General features: G+C 40.5%; 1 protein-coding gene across 4 annotated transcripts in view; it reads right to left on the bottom strand.

Annotated features, from left to right (window-relative positions):
• The window catches only part of Cdh11 (cadherin 11), a 159,142-nt gene that overhangs the window by 52,864 nt on the left and 87,601 nt on the right, over positions 1-18,677 (bottom strand). Inside the window, exon 3 of one of the 4 annotated variants that reach the window (XM_004843114.4) lies at positions 3,004-3,098. The exons of the other annotated variants lie outside the window; for them this stretch is intronic. The gene's annotated coding sequence lies outside the window, so the exon portion shown is untranslated. The remainder of the gene's footprint in view (positions 1-3,003; positions 3,099-18,677) is intronic. 4 annotated transcript variants of the gene reach the window in all.

Below are 18,677 nucleotides of genomic sequence, written 5' to 3'. Positions count from 1 at the left end.
ATTATTTGTGCTCTATTCAATCCGTCAGACATGCTTTTTCTCACAGTAATATTTTTAAATGTTAATCATTAAGATGAATAAAATACATCAACACATACAGGAAAAAACACTGTCAGCATGTTATCCCTGACTATGAATAAATGTTGGATATAAATGTGTAGAAAGAGAGATACATTTCATTTTCAGTTTTTCCTTCACATGAGCTAAACTACCTGAGGGAAGATTAGGGCAAAGTGACAAAGATAAACAGATGCTTAACACAATGTAACATCATTTGTGATATGAAAGGCCTATATATAAACCTCCCTTTGTCTCTGAGCAGTTCATATGTACAAAGCTTTCTTTATTTGCCTATTCCGTCATTTGGCGATGACTTTTCACAGTGCCAGGCCTGGGTGGCGGGGGACCTTGGGAGTAGGTAGGCATCAAGGAAGTTCCAGTCTATAGGCTGTCCTCAATGAAGAGACCTTGGTCTCTCTGTGATGTGAGCACTGTAAACATCACTGGACAAAAGCACAGAGGAATCGGTGTCTACACCTCTGGAGGTGATGTGCTAACATATCATGCCCGGCTCTCCTGACTTCTGATACCTGGCTCCTGCAGCCTTTCCTCAGTAAATGCCATGCTCACAACCTGCAATGCTTGGAGCTTCCTTCCACTCTGCTCTGAGACATGGCTGAGTAAACCAGGCCCACAGACTGCAGTGACAAGCCAACCATAAACCAACTTCGATCATTGATTGTTTCAACATGTATAACCTGGCCAAAATGATAAACTAGATGAATCAGATTCTCTGGGGAATTTGAATGAAAGAAAGTAGGTACACTTTCCTGTGAGGAAGCTGAAACAGGCAGGATTTAAGGCATTTCAGAGATGGAGAAGCCACAAAGTGACATCAAATGGCCCAGGTTTCAGTGGCACAAGCCAGGTTGAAACCAAAAGAAATAAATATGGCCTCTGTGCCTAAGCCATGCAAATGGCAAAATATGTGGCCCCATTTTTGAAGAATCTGGAGCTGCCCTTCAGCTGTTGTCTCCATGGGACCAGTCCTACTGATCTCTTCTTTCCGAATTTCTATGAAGACACCCTCAATGCTCTATCATTCAGATAAAAATAAACTTCCAGCACATGGGCTAACTTGAGTACTTTATTTTATTATTAAAACAGCAAACATAGCAAACTATGATAATAATGAAAGTTAGGCAGATTTTCTGGTCAAAGGTGAAATGCTGCAGTTATGGAGATGATTTTTTTAGAAGTACAAAATGCCTTCCTCTCCTCTGAGTTTCCAAAGAACAGGGGGGCAGTGGAAAGCTCTCTAGACCAAAAGTCAAGATGCATATGATTTTGCACAGGTTCTGTGAGTGAATAGCTGCCCAACTTTAGGAAAAAAAAAAACTTCTTCCTCAGGACTACGTTTCTCCTTCTATGAAATGGGAGGCTGGAACTTCCATGTCTTGAGGAGTCTTTGAGTCTGTACTTTGCTGACAGACTGACCTTCCCTGGATGGAGCTGCTCGTGTAGTTGTGAAGGTGGAGCCTGCCCCTACACAATTCCAGGAGCCTCAGTTATATGGCACACAATGGGGAAAGTGCCAGCTGAGTCTGGGAAATACAGAAGCCCTGCTCACATAACAAGTCTTGATTCCGAGCCTCAAGAATGAGTTTGTTTACGGACAATGGGATCCACTAAGGATTTCTGTTCAGGAGATTGGTGGACTCCGAGGTGTTAGAGGTTAGTAGTCTGCTTTCTATGGCTATGACAAAATACCTGGTAAAATCAACTTCAAGGAGGAAAGGCGTATTTTGGCTAATGATTTCAAAGATTTCAGGCTACAGTCAGCTGGCTTTACTATTTCTGGACCTGTTGTGAGGCAGAACATTGTGACAGAAGGACATGGCAGAGGAAAACTGCTCACCTCATGGGAGATGGAAGGCAGAGGGAGTGAGCAAGCCAGACAGAGAGGCAGGAAGCATGGATAAGATTTACCCTTCATAAGCTACTTTCCTCAACTGCCAATTCTGCTATAGACTCATCACTGGATTAATTGATAAGGTCAGCACTCTTGTGATCCAGTTACTACACTTGACCTAAGCACCTTTGTGATCCAATCACCTCTCTATGCCTATCAGTGCACATTGCTAAATTGGGGTGAAGGTCTCAAAACATGAGTCTCTTGGGAACACTCTGTATTTAAACCGTAACAAAAGTGCACAAGGGAAACTAAAGTGAGGAGTAGCATCAGTGACAAAACAGCTAAGAAAACTGTCCTAGAAGTCAAATGGGGCTGGGGGATCAGAGCTCACTGAACCTCTGACTCAGTCTCCACAGGTCTCCATGCTACCACATTGGAAAATGGGAAATGCAATAGGACCAGTGTCAAAGGGGGTGCTCTAAGATGATGCAGAGAGAAAACTGTATAGTCCCTGCCACATGGTGAGCATTCAAGCAAGGGATAGTCTATTACAGCAAGAGCTTTTTCTTTGCTACTCATTACTGTGATGCAGAACACATCCTGGTATGTAGTAGCTAGCTAAGATCAGTCTGGGATGTTGTTCAATCTGCAAGGGAATATAAACATACACATGAGCCCTGAGCAGTGCTTATAGATACATTGTACTTGCTTCTTGAAGAGCACTGGGGATTCACTGTCTGTTAATGGGAAACAAGAAGCCCATACTTCTAATAGGGATTGCTAAATGGAATGATAGACACGTATGAGGGGCTGAGATACAGTAGACTAGGGGTGTCTAATAAAATTACAAGATATGTAACATGTGTAATTGGAATATTCTACAAGACCTGGTTCTTAGAAAGTTCAAAATCAGGTGAAACTATTTTTAACAACATAGTTTATTTAAGCCAGTACACTCCCAGCTGTATCATTTTAACATGTGGTCAATATATAAATCACTGGCCTGTCTTATTTCTTGTTGTCTAGTATGCATTTTATACATGTCTTAATTACTTTCCCCTTGCTGGGACACAATACCCAATACTCACAATTTAAAGAAGGAGCAGTTTATTTTGGCTCGCTGTTTTGGTCCATAGTCCACCAGTTCCAAGGCAGAAACAGGGTGTAGGGAAAGAAAAGCTTCCTGTGTCATCATGGCCAGGAAGCAAAGAGAGAAGGAAGGAGTTAGGGAAAGAGATATTCCCTTCCAGGTCACCCCCCTAGTGCCCCACCTCTTTGGACAAGACCCTACCTCCTAATAGCAAGTCAGTTATGGAGCCCCTATAATTCACTCACCTAACAAAAGCCCCACCCCTGAACACATGAGGCTTTTGAAGAATATTCTAAATTTAAACCGTAACATTACCTAAAGCACAGCTCAGACTAGCCACATTTCAATAGCGTGGCAGCCACATATGGGACAGTGTAGAATTAGAAGACTCTGAAGCATCTTGATGGAGGAGAGTAATCAAAGAAGACTTCCTAGAGCCATCACAATAGCTCAGGTGAGAAGAATTATGAACCAGAAAAACAAGGCACAGGTGGAGGAAATGGGCACAAACCACGCAGCTGTGGAGGGCCTTGGGAACTGAACTGACAGAGGAGCATGGAGGATTGCGTAACTGTGAGAGGACAGGAAGAGGATCATAGCAGCACCCTGATCCTCAGCAGAAGTGCTGGTGTAGAAACAAAGAACATCAGGGTTTAAACATGTTAATATTTGTGAAGCCCGTGGACATAGACACTCAAATGTTGGTTCTTCTAAGAATAGGTATCACCAATGCAAGCATTTCCACTTCAAGTTTAGAGACGTTGTGTCTTAGTAAGTTTCCAAAGTTCAGAATCAAACAACAAGGTAGGGACCTTGAGCTATGAGCCTTTAATGTTAATAGGCAAATAGGAAACTTTATATACAGAGACAAATAACTTATCCAGAATCATAAAGGCAATGTGAGAAAAACCTCAACTGTTTACATTATAGAGGAAAAACAAAGGAGAGGAAAAGTATTAACATATGAGATAATCTTTATAGCATCAAACTTACCCTCTCTCCCCAAAATCTATTTTCAAAGCAGTGTTCCATCTTAAACCATTTCTATGAAAACAAACAGCCCAGTTTCAATAAGAGAAAAGGCTTCTTAAGTAATTGTCAGAGGAGAATAGGACAAGGGACAATAATCTGCATATTCTCTATGGAATCTGATGTCCTGCAGAGAACCACAGTCAAACAGTCTGTTTTTCATTTATAAACAGTGCAGGAGGAATTGTCCCAAAGTGGCCTTAATAACTGACAAAGGCTTGATGTGGTATTTGAAATAATTACTAAAGCCAGGGGAGAGAGCGCCTCAAATCAACAGTGGCCAGAGGCTTTAGAATTCTGAGAAGTGCATCCCGTGACCTTCCCCTCCATCCACTGAGTTCCACACGCATCTGCCCAGCTTCATCAGAAAGTGTGGATGCCACCAAATAGGAGTGAGGCATGCAGAGAGTCAAGCTGCTTCCAATTGTGGAAAACTTGATCTTCCCCAGAGTCTGGGTGGGCTATTCTGGAAGACTCTCCTAATGCAACTATTTGCTAAGAGCAAACTAAAACCACCACATTTTTTAAAAATGGCTTTTTTTGTGTATTTAAATGTAGAAGGTATCCCACCCCTTGTATTTTTAGGAATCAGACACCAACAATAGCCTCATAAGAATCTTATTGTTGCTTCAAATAGTATAATCTTTGAAGCCTAATTCTTTCTTTTCAGTATATCAATGCCATTTATCAGAAGGGATGGGCTCTTTTAAAATGTGAAGGATAAAGGAAAAATAATGGGATGTAGCAAACTTGTCGAGTACCTTGTATGTGAAAGATCTTTTGAGGCATTTACCAAGCATTCTCAGATAGGCAGGACTTTCAAAGGCAATGTCAAGGGCCTTTTGTTGGTCTCAAACGATATGGTTTGCTTAATTAGATTTTCCATAATCTCAGGTTAATCCTATTGAGAATTACAGACATGAATTTTTACTGCCTTCAAAGAAACATCTATTGTTCCATATGCATTTCTGGAAAAAGAAATAACTTTTTTAGTTTATTATCAGGATTATTACATCAGGAGACACCCTCTACCACTGTCCTGCCTCAGACAGAAATGACCATTTCCTTTTCTTTGGATCATATTGTCCTTTTCTAAAATTTAATCATTACATTTCCAATAATTCTTTCCCCTTGACTGCATCTTCCTCTCCCCCAGATTATATCAGTTCTGTAAGATTTTGGATGATAGCGAACTCCTCACTCAATTCCTTGCCATCAGGTACAGTGGAGCCTAGAACTGACATTGTTTTTGCCCTTATGGAACTGAATGCATAAACTAGTGTTTCTCCATCTGGACTGAGCATCAGAATCTACTAGGCTGCCTTGCACTCTCCATTGTCTTACCTATACCAAATAAAATCAATGAAACCCAGGATACAATATCTATGAAGTTGCCAGGTGAGTCCAATGTACATCCAAAGTTGAGATACACTGTTTTAGGCTTACAGCCTCCAACAGGGCAGTGGCTAGCCACCTGTGGCTTTTGAGCTTTACATTAAATTTAGTTTTACCACACAGTTTCTCTATGTGCTAATCCCATTTGATATTCTCAGTATACTCTTTCCATTGCAAGTGATTTCTTTCCATCACCATCACTGCAAAAAGTTCTATTAGTCAGTATTGGTCTTCAGCATTAAAACTCATCAACTGAATCAAAAGCATCTGATGATAGAAGGTATACAAAGAATGCACTAAGCATTCAAAGATCTGCCACAAACTCACTGTGTAAGGCTCAATAATCTTGACTTCAGTTTTCCCATCTGGAGTGAAGGGTTGGGCAGCACGGGCAGCTCTCCAAATGTGATTAGTGGAATACACTCAAAAATCAAGAGATGTTATAGCTTTTTTTTTCTTCTAATCCTCTACCTCTTCCCTCCCCACATATAACCACTCCCCAAGATGACTGTAAATCATGTGAATTGCAACCATGTACTAATAAAATTAATTTTTTAAAAAATCAAAAGATGAAGGACTACAATAGGTGAGGACAGCTGGCCCACTGGCCCCATATTCCACAACAAACAAAACAGAGAGCTAGATGCAACACAATTTCTCTTCAAAAAGCAACATGGCTCCATGATAAAAATAAAGAAAAAATGAAACTGTGCGTGATATCTTGATACCTAACAGACTCCTTGTGTCAGTCCAGCAGCAGGCTAGTAAATTCCTGCTTCAATGCCCATAATCTCCTGGCACAGGGAGGAGTCCTCTGCTCAGGAAATTGGCTCCACTGACAACTCACTTCACCTCTCTTGAGCCTGTCTTTTATGAAGAAAAGGGGGAAAGATACCTGACCTCCCTCTCTTCAAACATAATTTGAGGGTTGAAAGAGATGATGGGAAACTCTTTATAAAAGCATATTGTGGTCTATACAGGTGAGGAGAAGGATGATGAAATGCTGACACCAGTGGCAACTTCGATTTCTTTAGCTAATTTTAAAAGCTTTGGCTTTTAACCTTTAATAGTGTGGATTGTATATAAACGTAAATCATCTTTTATTACTACAGAAAAAGATATGTGATGCGTTCCTTTTCTCTGATAAGGATATGAAATCTGCTTGATACCACAAACGGGTCCCTTTCATGTACATAGACAAGTTTGTTGGTTTGGGGAGGAGGTGGCCCCATACTCAAAGGGATTCTGTAATGTTGACATGCGACTACTCTGATCTTAGCTCCTTGACAAAGGAATGGTGTTTCTGGCGGAAAGAGGAACAATGACTGATTCCAACAAGCAAAAATATTATATATTAAGTCATGGAATCAATGAATCTACAGATCAGAAGTCCCTCTGCAGAAACTAACACTCAGATACCCAGGATATAGGATGGGAATGGAGCAATCTCAGGAAGGACAGACAAAGCTCCTGGCCAGATAATGCAGGCTCTTCTAGTCAGATGAGTCCCAGGAGGTCATTTTGTCAAATCAGTAATCATCCATTACATCTCTGCTTGAATCAGCTCCATCCCTTAGTGGGCATGCCTGTTAGTGAGTTACCATCTACTAATTAGCTTATTTTCTTTGAAGATCTGCTATGTGGCAGATGCTGTGCCATGTCCTACATACATTTTTGATAGTCTGTTCTTACATCTTCACGATGTTAATATTACTGCCTCTACTGACTAGACATAGCAACAAGAGAGTGGGTTACTTCTGAAGCTATTTATGTCCCACTTGGAACGTTTGCCCTTCTACCCTTTCACACTGTGGTAAAATCTACTTCTCTGGAACTCTAAATATTACTTTCTGGAAATGCTCAGAACTCAGCTAACCCTTTTTCTGTAAAGCAACCACTTACAAAATACTAGTGGAAACTAGGATTTCTGGAATAGCCAAGTGTTACGAATTTTGTTAAAAATGTTCTTTGCCCTCCAGGAGCTATTAGGTTCCTGGAATTTTTAGAGAATAGGCATTTCCCTACTGATCTTAAAATTCTCTACTCAAACATGATCAGTTCTTTCCATACTTGCTTCGAAAAATAGCCTCCATCCTTCCATGAATGCCATCTGTCCTACCGAACTCCTCCAAATAGTGCCCAAATGAATGAATCATGGTTTCAAAGCTTCTCCCTGATACCATTTTTCACATAATGACAGAATTTTGCTCTACATCCTTCCCTGCCTAAATCTCCCAAGAAGGTGCTAATAAGTAATAAAAAGCAAGCAGTGTAGAGAACTGCAGGAAGGCAACCTGATGATAAATATCTCCTAACAAGTACAGTCAGCCCAATAGGAGACAGCTCTATTATGTCATGAGCTAATCACTATCAAAGAGATTAGCTATGTTGTTCAAGAAGGAGAAGTGCCGTGGTATTAGAGACATAGTATTTCCCTGTTTGTCCAGGGCTGTGTGTTGCCTTTACTCTGAGGGATCTTACATGCTATTGACAAGTTGCATCTCCTTCTAAAGAGGTTTAATGCAAGGCTGAATCTGCAATCCACGTCACCACTGATAGGGCAGAAAGTATTCCTCAGCATTGCTCTCTAAGGGGATGTTCCTTTGAACCACAACAGTCCCAATCAGACAAAGAGTAGATGAAAAAAGAATGATAAAGCATAGTTACTATAAACTACGAATTTTGCCAACAAGAATTTACTGCTTTCCTGGTCAGACACCCATGAAAGAAAAGCCCATCCTTGTATCTCAAGGAAGCTTCCTATGAAGCCAAAAAAACATGTCAGGATTAGTGGCTCAGAGGATATGCCTGCTTCTGAATTCAACTATGGCATTTGCTTGCACTCTCTGCAACCTCAAAGCCTAACTTTCTTCCTCCATGTGTTCTACTTCTAGATATTGTAAGATGTCTGCAGGATTTAATTCCCAGCATCCTAGTCTTAGCTCATAGAGAACTCACAAAGAAAGGAGGAATTCAGCACTTGACAGAAAGTTGATACAACAAACTACACGGGAGAAAATGACTAACAATTCCAGAGAAAGTAAGTTCATGAAATAAATGGCATATAAACAGAAAAAAAGAAAAAGTCAAAATATGTTCTTCATGGGAAGGCCATTTCACAAAGAAAGGAGAGAGGATCTAGATCCAGAAAAATATAGGTAGAATTTTGAAAGACAGAAATGAGAAAGACTGTATAGCTTCTATCTCATGTCTCCTCTGTGGCCGTGCACTTCACATAACAAATCTATGTCTTGTTTCCTGGGAAACTAACACCTGGTCCTCACTGTTACTGCTGCTCTGATGAGAAACCCAGTCTGACAGCTTATGGCTTTAAGGTCCTCTTTAAGGCCCTCTTTAAGACATCCAAGTATTTCTTCCTGGACACTGCTCCTGCTACTGGCATTTTTGTCTACTGCTTGAGGTTCCACTTCTATCTGGCCAGAGGAGTCAGTAAACGATGCCACTTCCTGCCTGTATCTACAGATCTTTGATGTGCCTGTGCACTGCCCTCAAAGAACATTTTTTGGACCACCCCAGATCAAGTACTCTAGGATCAAAATAGTGTCTGTAGCCTTAGAGTTGTTATAAGTATGCATCCCACTCACAGCCACCGTGTGCCTAGGCCCCCTCTCTCTGCAGCTTATGGTTGAACCTTTGCTCGATGCTGCAGAATGCTGCTTTTTACTGCATAGGTTGAACTGAGTCCTCCTCTGCTACATACTGTAAGTCATTTTCTTATGTCAGGATATCACCAGCTTGTGCAACTCCCTTTAGCAGATGTCCAACCCTTGGTGCTTGGGTAACCATTGTTGCTGAATATGCAACACATAGAGAAACTTTGAGAATATGTTGTAGAATGAAATAAGCTAGTCACACAAAGACTAATACCGCCTGATCCCCCTTGTGTGTCTAAAACATTCTAATGCATAATAAAAATGAAATGCTGGTTGCTCAGGCCTGGGGGCAGGGGAAAATGGAGAGTAACTAATTTACTAAGCAATAGGTATAAAGTTTCAGTTAAACAAGATGAATATGATCTAGGGATCTGCTATCTAGCACTACATCTCTAATAACAAGACTGAATTACATACTTAAAATATATTAGGATGGTAGGTCTCACATTAACTATTCTTACCACAGTAAAATAGTTTTTTGCTTTATGAAAGGAAACATTTGAAAAGCACTTTCTGCTGAGGGGGAAAGGTTTCAGGGTTTACAGGACCCTAATGGACAAATTACCATCAAGAGAGCAAAGGATTGGTTTTTTGACAGGAGGCGGGGTAGAGAGGTGGCACTGTGAGAAAACTCATCAGGAAACATAGACAGTATCTAAATCAAGAGCCAGAGGAAATGTTCCCGGAAGGAGAAGAAAAAATGAGCAGATATTTACAATCATGTATTTAAAAGAAGCAAAGTCTTCTTCAAATAATTACAAATCAAAAACTTAGCACTGACACTGAACTCTGCACAGATGAGAAAAAAAGGTAAACTTTGTTTTTCACAAAGAATAACAAATATCTTAATACAAACCCAGTGAAACTATGCAGGTATAAGGAAAGCATGATGAGGAGAAATTCAAATTGCAGAATAGTGATAGTTCTCTCACGTAGAACTGGCTAGAGAATTTTAAATCTGCTCTTCAGTAAGCATAGAGAACTGAATGTACATACTGGGAGTCAATTGGACACCACGTATGCTGGTTACATGAATAGCTTTAGAGTAAATTACTTGTCCTCACTCTATTATGTGGCTTTGGTGATCCTCAGTAGATTTACTTTTGTTAACTTCTCAGCGCCCTACACAACTAAAACCTTCAGTATTTTTTCTCAGAGAAGTCCTGGCCTCAATAGGAACTCACTTGATATTTTCAGTCAGACTTATGATGTATCAAACTGACACAGCTATGGCACAAATACTCTTGATAAAACTATCTTAATTTGATCCATTTCTCTAAAGTTGGGTCCTATGTTAAACCGAGTCTTGTTTTTCTAATGATATAGATATCTAGCAATAATCATCACATTTTGAAAAAAAAAAAAAACCACTTCAGGCCAAGGTAGAAAACTTCTCTTAGTCATTAGACTTCAAGAATAAACACTGGCTTAGAATTTAGAAAGTCTGGACAAGGCCTCAAACTCTATTGTACTAATATATCAAGTCTTTCTTAAAATAATGAGCAAGTCTTTAACATGTGTGGGAGCCAGGGGAGTAAGATTTAGCAAATTAAAATAAGATACCTCTAAATTTGACTTTCAGATAAGCAACAATGATTTTTTTGCTTTTTTATTTGTTTATTTGTTTGCTTGCCTGATTGATTTAAGTGTGTCCCATACAGTTTGAGGGACTCTTATTAAGACAATTATTTGTTGTCTATAGGAAATTCAAATCTGCCTGGAGCCCTATATTTTGTCTGGTTGTCCTATTGGAAACTCATCTATCAAAATAATGAACTGAACTAGGTGAATTAATGTTCAAGCTCCAAGATATTTTTTATTCCAAATTCCAGAATTTTTTTTTTTTGGTACCAAGGATCAAACTTGGTACCTTGCACTTTCAAGACAGGTGCAGAAGCACTGAGCTAAATCCCTGGCCCCCAGAATCATTTTCTTTCTAACTCTCATCTCTGGGAACTGAGAACACTCCTGCTTGGTCCTCACAGCAGCAGCATCCTGGGAGAAGAGATCACATTTGAAGAAGTGCTGGCAGTTTGGGAAATGTCAACATCAACAGAACTGAGGTCAGAGAAATCCAGGTTAGGATCTCTGATTTCCCCAGAGAAGGCAGAACAGAGCCTTCAGATATTGACAGGTGACCTACAATGTAAAAGGCCTAAGGATGAAAAGATTATCTGTAGTGCTAATTGATTGAGGAATTAGGGATAATGTTTTCTTTCATCCTCAGAGTTGACACTGGTTTTCAAAAACAACTACTGCCCAAATTCTGGAGTCAATATAATTTATATTAAGACCATGTACTACACTGGATTAGCGGGAAGCTTGCAAGGTCTTTGCAGAATGCAGCACTCAGGAATGTGTATTCATATACACCAAAAAGTAGCTGAATTGTGTTCAGCAAGCACCCCATGAGCTTGGGTGGGGAACCCAGCATTGTGTTAAGCAGAGGGATTACCAAGATGATAACACTGTCATGATATTAGAAGATAGCTTAATGGTGGCCTTGGCACACAGAGGGGCAGCACAAAAAAAACAAAGAAAGCAGGAGAATGTAAACACAGTGAGAAAATTGTTTTCATTGGCTTCCCAGGGAATTCAGAGGAGTGTCACACAAACTGAGACCCTTAGTGGATAAATCAGTAAGTCTGAATTAAGTCTTACAGTATACGTGTACAAATGAACCAAGTATTCAAGGTGAGGAACAGCCATCCAAGCAGAGGAACAAGGACCTGCAACTTGAAATTAGGCTTTCTTTTCAGGAAATCATAGGAATTAGGAGCTGTGAAATCATAGGGACTGACTTTTCAGGAAAGAAGAAAGAAGTGAGGTAGGAAATGCAGCCAGATAGTAGAGATACCAATAATAAAATAATAAAATTGCAAGCGCCAGGACCCAAGTTCGATCTCCGGTACCAAAAATAATAATAATAATAATAATAAAATTGCAGCAATAATTTTTACTGTATGATCAATATAAATGCAGAAAAAAGTGTTTAGCATTAGCTCTATACAGAAGTATGCAAAGATGAAACAGTAACAAATCAGGTAACCACGCAAAATGCCAAATCTCCACTATTTGGGCTTCTCTCAGTCAAAATAAATGGTTGTCTGTTTGAATTATTTCCCTTCCATTTGGACATGTTAAGCTCTTAGAACTTAGAACAGAATTGTCTATGGCTCAAATATTGGATGGGTCTGTGACTGCTTTGAGGAAAACAAGTATCTTTGTCCTACCTTGAACAGTTGGTGGATGAGGGGACAAGGAACATAGGGGAAGGAAAATTCATGTATTGTATAACTGCAAGGTTAAACTTTGAGCTAGAAACATGACCCTTAATCTCTTCAGTCTTGTGAAGCAGGAATAATTATCCCTAACTTGACAAATGTAACAGAATCAGAGAACTTTATGTTCACCAAGTTTTCACCTCAGACAAAATGGCATAGCTTCAATTTGACCCCAAGTATGAGAAAGAAGCCCACATATATGTGTCAAGCATTCTCCAAATCTCCAGCAAAAACAGCCAAAGAAAAGTGGCTCCCGGTAAAACAGAGGCGATGCCTATGCAAAGAAGGAAATTAATTTCCTTCTGATTTCCCCTGATCTGTACTGTATGTACCAAATCACAGCCCTCTTTGCAAAATTAAGGGCATTAGTTATCTTCCCATTCAGTCACAGGAGCATTATGCTTGCACGCAGGCATGCCTAGCTAAGATGAAGAATATCAAGTTTTTACAAAATCATTCATCAAGAGGTGAGACCTAACCCTGATTAGCGTTTCAATAAGAAGGCTGGGACTAAATAGAGAATAAGCACAGGATCATAGCAGCAATTAGGCATCTTCTACACAGCCACCCTTTTCCTCAAAAACCAATTGAGTTTGTGGAAATGAGAATTTTTCCCTTTCTCTCTTTTTTCCCCCTGCTGTGAAATGAACTGCCTTAAATAACTGATGAAGTGACAGCAAGCCTGTTAAAGGAAACGTTTGCCCATTAAGTGAGGCTTAATTAAGCAGAGCAGAGGGTAATCGTTCTTCCCTCTAATAAGTGATACACCCTGGTTAACATCCCCGGGCTGGCAGGGCCTGGTCCGGATGCCTGTGATGATGCCCCACCAGCAAATTTGGGGAAAATGTGCATAAATTTTGAGAGACGACAAGCCACTTTGCAAAGCAATGGATGAATTGGAGCTATGCACATGCAAATAAAGTTAATCAAATATTAATATTTGTCTTCTGGTTATTTTCTCTATAGATTAACTCAGAGCAAGGAAGCTGCATTCACTTTTCCCCTGACATGATCCACTGGGAATGAATGAATGATGGAAGATTTGACTCCGTTACTGTGAATAATCTACAATTCTCCAAAAGTGCATCATCAGCTCCTCCAAGAATATGACAGTTATAGATGTTTTGTTGATTATCATATCTTCAGTTAGTGATATGGTATCAAGCATACAAGCAGTATTTAATGAATATTTGTTGAATGAATGTGTGAAACAAAAAAAGAAAAAACTACCCTTGTGTACATTCTTGGCTAAAGTGGTAATTCTAGAAATAATCTTGGATGGTATTACAGGTTGAATTGTGTCTCGCAAACAGATGTCGAAGTCCTAAACCCTGATATCGGTGAATGAGTCCCTATTTGGAAATAGAGTCTTTACAGATGGTCAAGGTAAGATCAAGTCATTAAGGATGGGCTCTCATTCACAATGAGTGACATTCTTAAAAAAGGGAGAAATTTTGACACAAGGAGATCACTTACAAAGCAAGAAAAGCTTGAAGCTTCCAGAAGCAAGGAGGAAGCATAAAGTAGATTTTTCCCTCATAGTCTTCAGAAGGAACAAACTCTGCCCTCTCCTTGATGTCAGAGTTCTAATATCCAGATCGACGAGCCAATAAACTTCTGTTTTTAAGCTTCGAGTTTGTGATACTTGGTAGCATGGCAAGAAACTAATACAGAAACTAATACAAGAAACTAATACAGCCAAGAAACTAATACAGCCAGGGAAGGCCAAAGTGCAGACTCAGTTATGAATTGAAAATAGTTCATTGCCATCATGCCAGTTACCTGCTACTCATCTTGTTCACAGGACATTTGTTCCCTCACAAGTGGACCGGTGCTGGCCTAGCCAAGAGCCTCTGTTCCTCTCATGTGGTCCCCTTTGGGAAATGTGGGGGTACAAATACTGGACATTTCTCCTTGGATTGATATGAGGATTGAATGAAATAATCCTTGTGAAGTGTCAGATATTATAAACAGCTTGTAGTAAATGCCCAATAAACCTGTCATTATTAACAGTATTAAACCCCTGATCTCTAGAACTTAATGGTGTTAAGATCAAATTTACATTTATCTTGGTTATCATCCAAGCACTCATGACATGGCCATATCAGGCCTGGCCAGAAGAAGCTGGTTAGTCATGAAGGGTCTTTGGAATTTAGGTAGCCACTCATTATCTGCTTTATCAGAGGGACATGGCCATGAATTGAGACCTGCATATTGGGTTTTTTTTTTTTTTTTTGGTACTGGAGATCGAACTCAGGACCTTGTGCTTGCAAGGCAGACGCCTGACCCACTGAGCTAAATCCCCAGCCCTGGATATTGGTTTTAATAGGTGCACCATTTCTCCCTATTCTTACCCCCCTCCGAATTTATCAAGAAGAGACACTGGAATCTGCAAAGACCCAGCTGTGTCCTAGAGCTGGGGGGCCAGTGAGGTGATGAGAGTGAGTCTGCAGAATGTGGGTGGCAGTGCCCTCAAGGTGATTTCCAGGGCTCTAACCGTGATTAGTGTTTCCACAAGAGGCCTAAAGGGAAAGAAAAGCAGGAGGAAATGTGCCCTGGGCTTTGTGATCCTTGTCTTATTTACTCTTAGTAGCAACTGAAAGAGGTAGCTATTACTACCTCTATTTTACAAATGAGGGACTTCTGGTTCACAAGGCCTTGAATAATTGAGCTCAAAGTCACAAAGCATGTCCTAAGCTGCTATTCTGGGCTGTCACAGCTGCCCACTGTGCCCTGCTGCCTGCTGGCACCCACAGCACTGCGCTGCTGCAGTGCCTCTGAATGGGATGTTACTAATACTGAAAGCAGAGGAGGGCTGCATTACCAAGCCAATGTGCTGATAGTTTATAGCTATATACTTAAAGGGGCTAAATGCCTTCTGAATACCAGTAGTATCTGTCCTTAATTTTCTGCATTGTTTATGAAATGCTTGCAATAGAGCAATCACAGTAATAATTCATACTTTATAGCACTTTGTAATTTACCAAGGGCTTTTGTGAACTTGAGCTCATTTTTTATATCAGTCAACCAACCAAGGTGAGGGTTATTATTAGCCTCATTTTATTGATGGAGAGGGAAGGAATAAGTCATACATAGTCCTTAGCATTCAAAGATACTAGTGGAGGAGAATGATGCTACTTGAGAGCATAGATGAGGCTGAAAGCCCTGTCCAAAGAAATGAAAACAGTTCCCTAAGAGAAAAATAGAGTTTCTATGTAGGAGTACATATCTCTAAAACCAAATCCAGCTCAGCTTTCTGTCTGTTCCATGCTTCTTATCCAGGAAGGCACAACTGATTGGTAGTTGCTGATGATGACAGTGGATTACAATTACCAGCTACTTATTCCATGCTTGGTACTGTGGTGAGCATATTACTGACTTGTTCTCATTAACTGGCACACAGGCTTGTGGTTTTTTTAATGATGATATTCTCATCTTACAAAAATTGAAGCTCTGAGAGGTTAAATAGCTCACCCAAGGTTACACAACTACTGTGACCCTGACCATCTGTTCTCAGTGGCTTCATTTTTAATGATTCCACTTGAATGTGCAATTTCTTTAATAACTACCTTTTCCTCCCTTTTCCTCCATTCCTAGAGGGTCTTCACTTTCCTTATGGGTTGTGCCAGGTTAGAAATACAACTTGTGGCTTGATTTAAAGGCTTGGATTTGAACTGCTTAGGAATATAGAGACACTGAGTACAATACTGTAGCTGCTTGTAGGAAGGTGCCTGCTGCATTTCTCTTCTACAGGAGCTATGATTTTCATTAGAGATTGATTTTGTGCAAACATCAGGGCCCATGCATTTAAATATCCTGATGAAGACAGCTTCTGAATCACAAAGAGATGCAGGCCAATTTCCTTTGGGTCACAAAGCACTGCTCACCACGACCCACGTTAAGTGCTACATGCCACATCCCTCTTGTCTGTGGATGATGTTGGAAGCTTCATGTATTCTCCCAAGCCATTTCTTAAGTGATTTAAAATGCAGATCCCCAAAAGTGTGCCAGAGATAATCGTCCAGCAAGTCAGCATCACTTGCCATTCGTGTCCCGCACTCAGTGGCGACAGGGGTAGCTTGGGGGCTGTCACAGCTTGGGTCTGAGGGCCCCACAAAGCCTCGTCCGGTCAGAGGTGGCTGAATCTGGAATGCGTGATGCTGGTATTAAGGGTGTGTGATCACTAAACCACTGCACCTGAGTGTGTGGTTCAGTACCACCCCAATCCCGGCAGGCTGGATAGGATAAAAGAGGCAGAAAGACGTGGTGGAGTTCTCTTGTAGTATTTGGTACCTCGTGAGCACCATGTCGATTCTACTCTGTGATGTCTGTTTGGCATCCCTGTCTTGGAGCCAGTAGATTATGGACTGAAACCACTCCGAGCTGTAACCCTAATAAACCCTTCCCCTCTAATTTTGGGTGTCAGGTATTCTGTCTCAACAAGAGAAAAGTTACTAACACAGAGGCTGAAGGCCCCATCTGTTTGCAACCACCCCTCACATACCAGTTGACTCTGTGCCTGAAACAACTTGGAAGAGAAAGAACTTTTTGATAGGGAGACAAAGGGTAGAAAGAAGGTGCCAAAGATGAAGTTTATATTATGTAAAAATGTTGGGTGAAAAAGAAAACGCTAGAACAAAATACACTCTGGCCAGCTGTGGGTTTCTGTTGGTTAGGAGGGCACAGACATCCTCAGGGCCCAACTGAGACCATTACAGTCACTTACTACACATACCATCCCCTGAGAGAGAAAACCTGACATCTCAGGTTGAGGAGAGTCCCACAAACAAGCTCTGGTTCAGATTGGAAGTGGGGTTTTTTTTTTCCTTGTTTGATTTTTGATCTTTCAATAGTGGGGAGTGAATCTAGGGAGGCTTTTCCATGGAGCCATATACCTAAATTTTTAAATTTTTATTTTGAGTCAAAGTGTCACTAAGTCACCCAGGCTGTCCTCAAACTTGGGATTCTCCTGTCACCTGCCGGCCTAGTAGCAGGGATTACGGACGTGTTCAATTTCCTCCTTCTTGTGTTATTTACTAGCAGTGTGATATCAGGTAAGTTATTCAGTCTTTCTACCATGCCCTTCCACACAGCAAAGTGGTAGGAACTAAACAATCTGAGGAGAACATCAGCAAGTGTTTGACACATAAGTAAGTTCCTCTTTCCACTTTTCTCCAGCTCAGTTCTTGTTCCAGGAGCAATGTAAATTCTAAATAGAAGAATTCAGTCTTTCCCTTAAGCTTGGCAACCTGAATTCATATCCTCAGCTGTCTACTGACCCACTCAATATGTTCAACGTTAGCCTCCCATCTATGTCATTGCAGAGCCTGGCCTGAGGACAGAGGCTCTCTCAGTTAGGAACCCTCATTAGTGACACTCAAGGATGGCTGCAGAGGGTGATAAATGTTCATGCTGTGATGCTGTTGTTATTTTGTAACTTGCACATACACTGACTCACAGGGCATCGATTATTATAGTTCATAGACTTTTCATCGGAAGTTACAAACTCCAGAGTCAAGTCTTCCTACTAATCGCACTCAGTTTACAAATAAGAAATCTAAGGCTCAGAAAAGGGGCAATGCCTCATCAAGCTAACACTGCCAGAGGAGCTTTATTCAGACAAAACTATCTCTGCAGACTAGCTTCCATCTAGGACTGAAATGAGTGGAAGCCTCCAGCCACTGTTAAACAGGCCTACCATTCCTTCCAGAGTGCAGAGCTGAGGTAATCCGTGACTGTCACCAGAAAGCATGCAAGCAAATGTCATTAATAATACTCCTAAGGATGAGGATTATCATTAATTGAGTTGTTACTATATGCTTGGGACTATTCTAGGTATTTTTCATGCAATACTTCATTAGAACCTTGCAACAATCCCACGAGGAAAGTAGGAACTACTTGTATTCCCATTTCAAATATACAACAAACTGAAAGAAGTACACAAATGAATTCTCAGGATCTCTGAATAATAAAGTCATTTTATGGCAAAAAAAAAAAAAAGACTTTGCTGGTTGGGTTAAATAGAGGGAAAATTATCCTGGATTATCTCAGTAGATTCAATATAATCACAAGTACCCTCATAAAAGGAGAACAGAAGAACCAGAGACAGAAGTAAGGAGAGAAATGAGGTTGGAGGGATGTGTTCTGTGACCTAGTAAGAGGCCATGGGTTCTGGAAAGTGAAAAGGATAAGAAAATTTTTCCCTGGGCTCCCAAGAAAGAACACAGCCCTGCCAACAATTTGGTTTCAGTCCTGAGGACTCATTTTGAACTTCTGATAACCAAAACTGT

The sequence above is a fragment of the Heterocephalus glaber genome, unplaced genomic scaffold, assembly GCF_053883595.1.
Source record: "Heterocephalus glaber isolate CG9 unplaced genomic scaffold, H.glaber_assembly_v1.0 deba00000071, whole genome shotgun sequence".
Classification (NCBI taxonomy): Eukaryota; Metazoa; Chordata; class Mammalia; order Rodentia; family Bathyergidae; genus Heterocephalus; species Heterocephalus glaber.
This window is presented reverse-complemented; position numbering and strand designations above follow the sequence as displayed.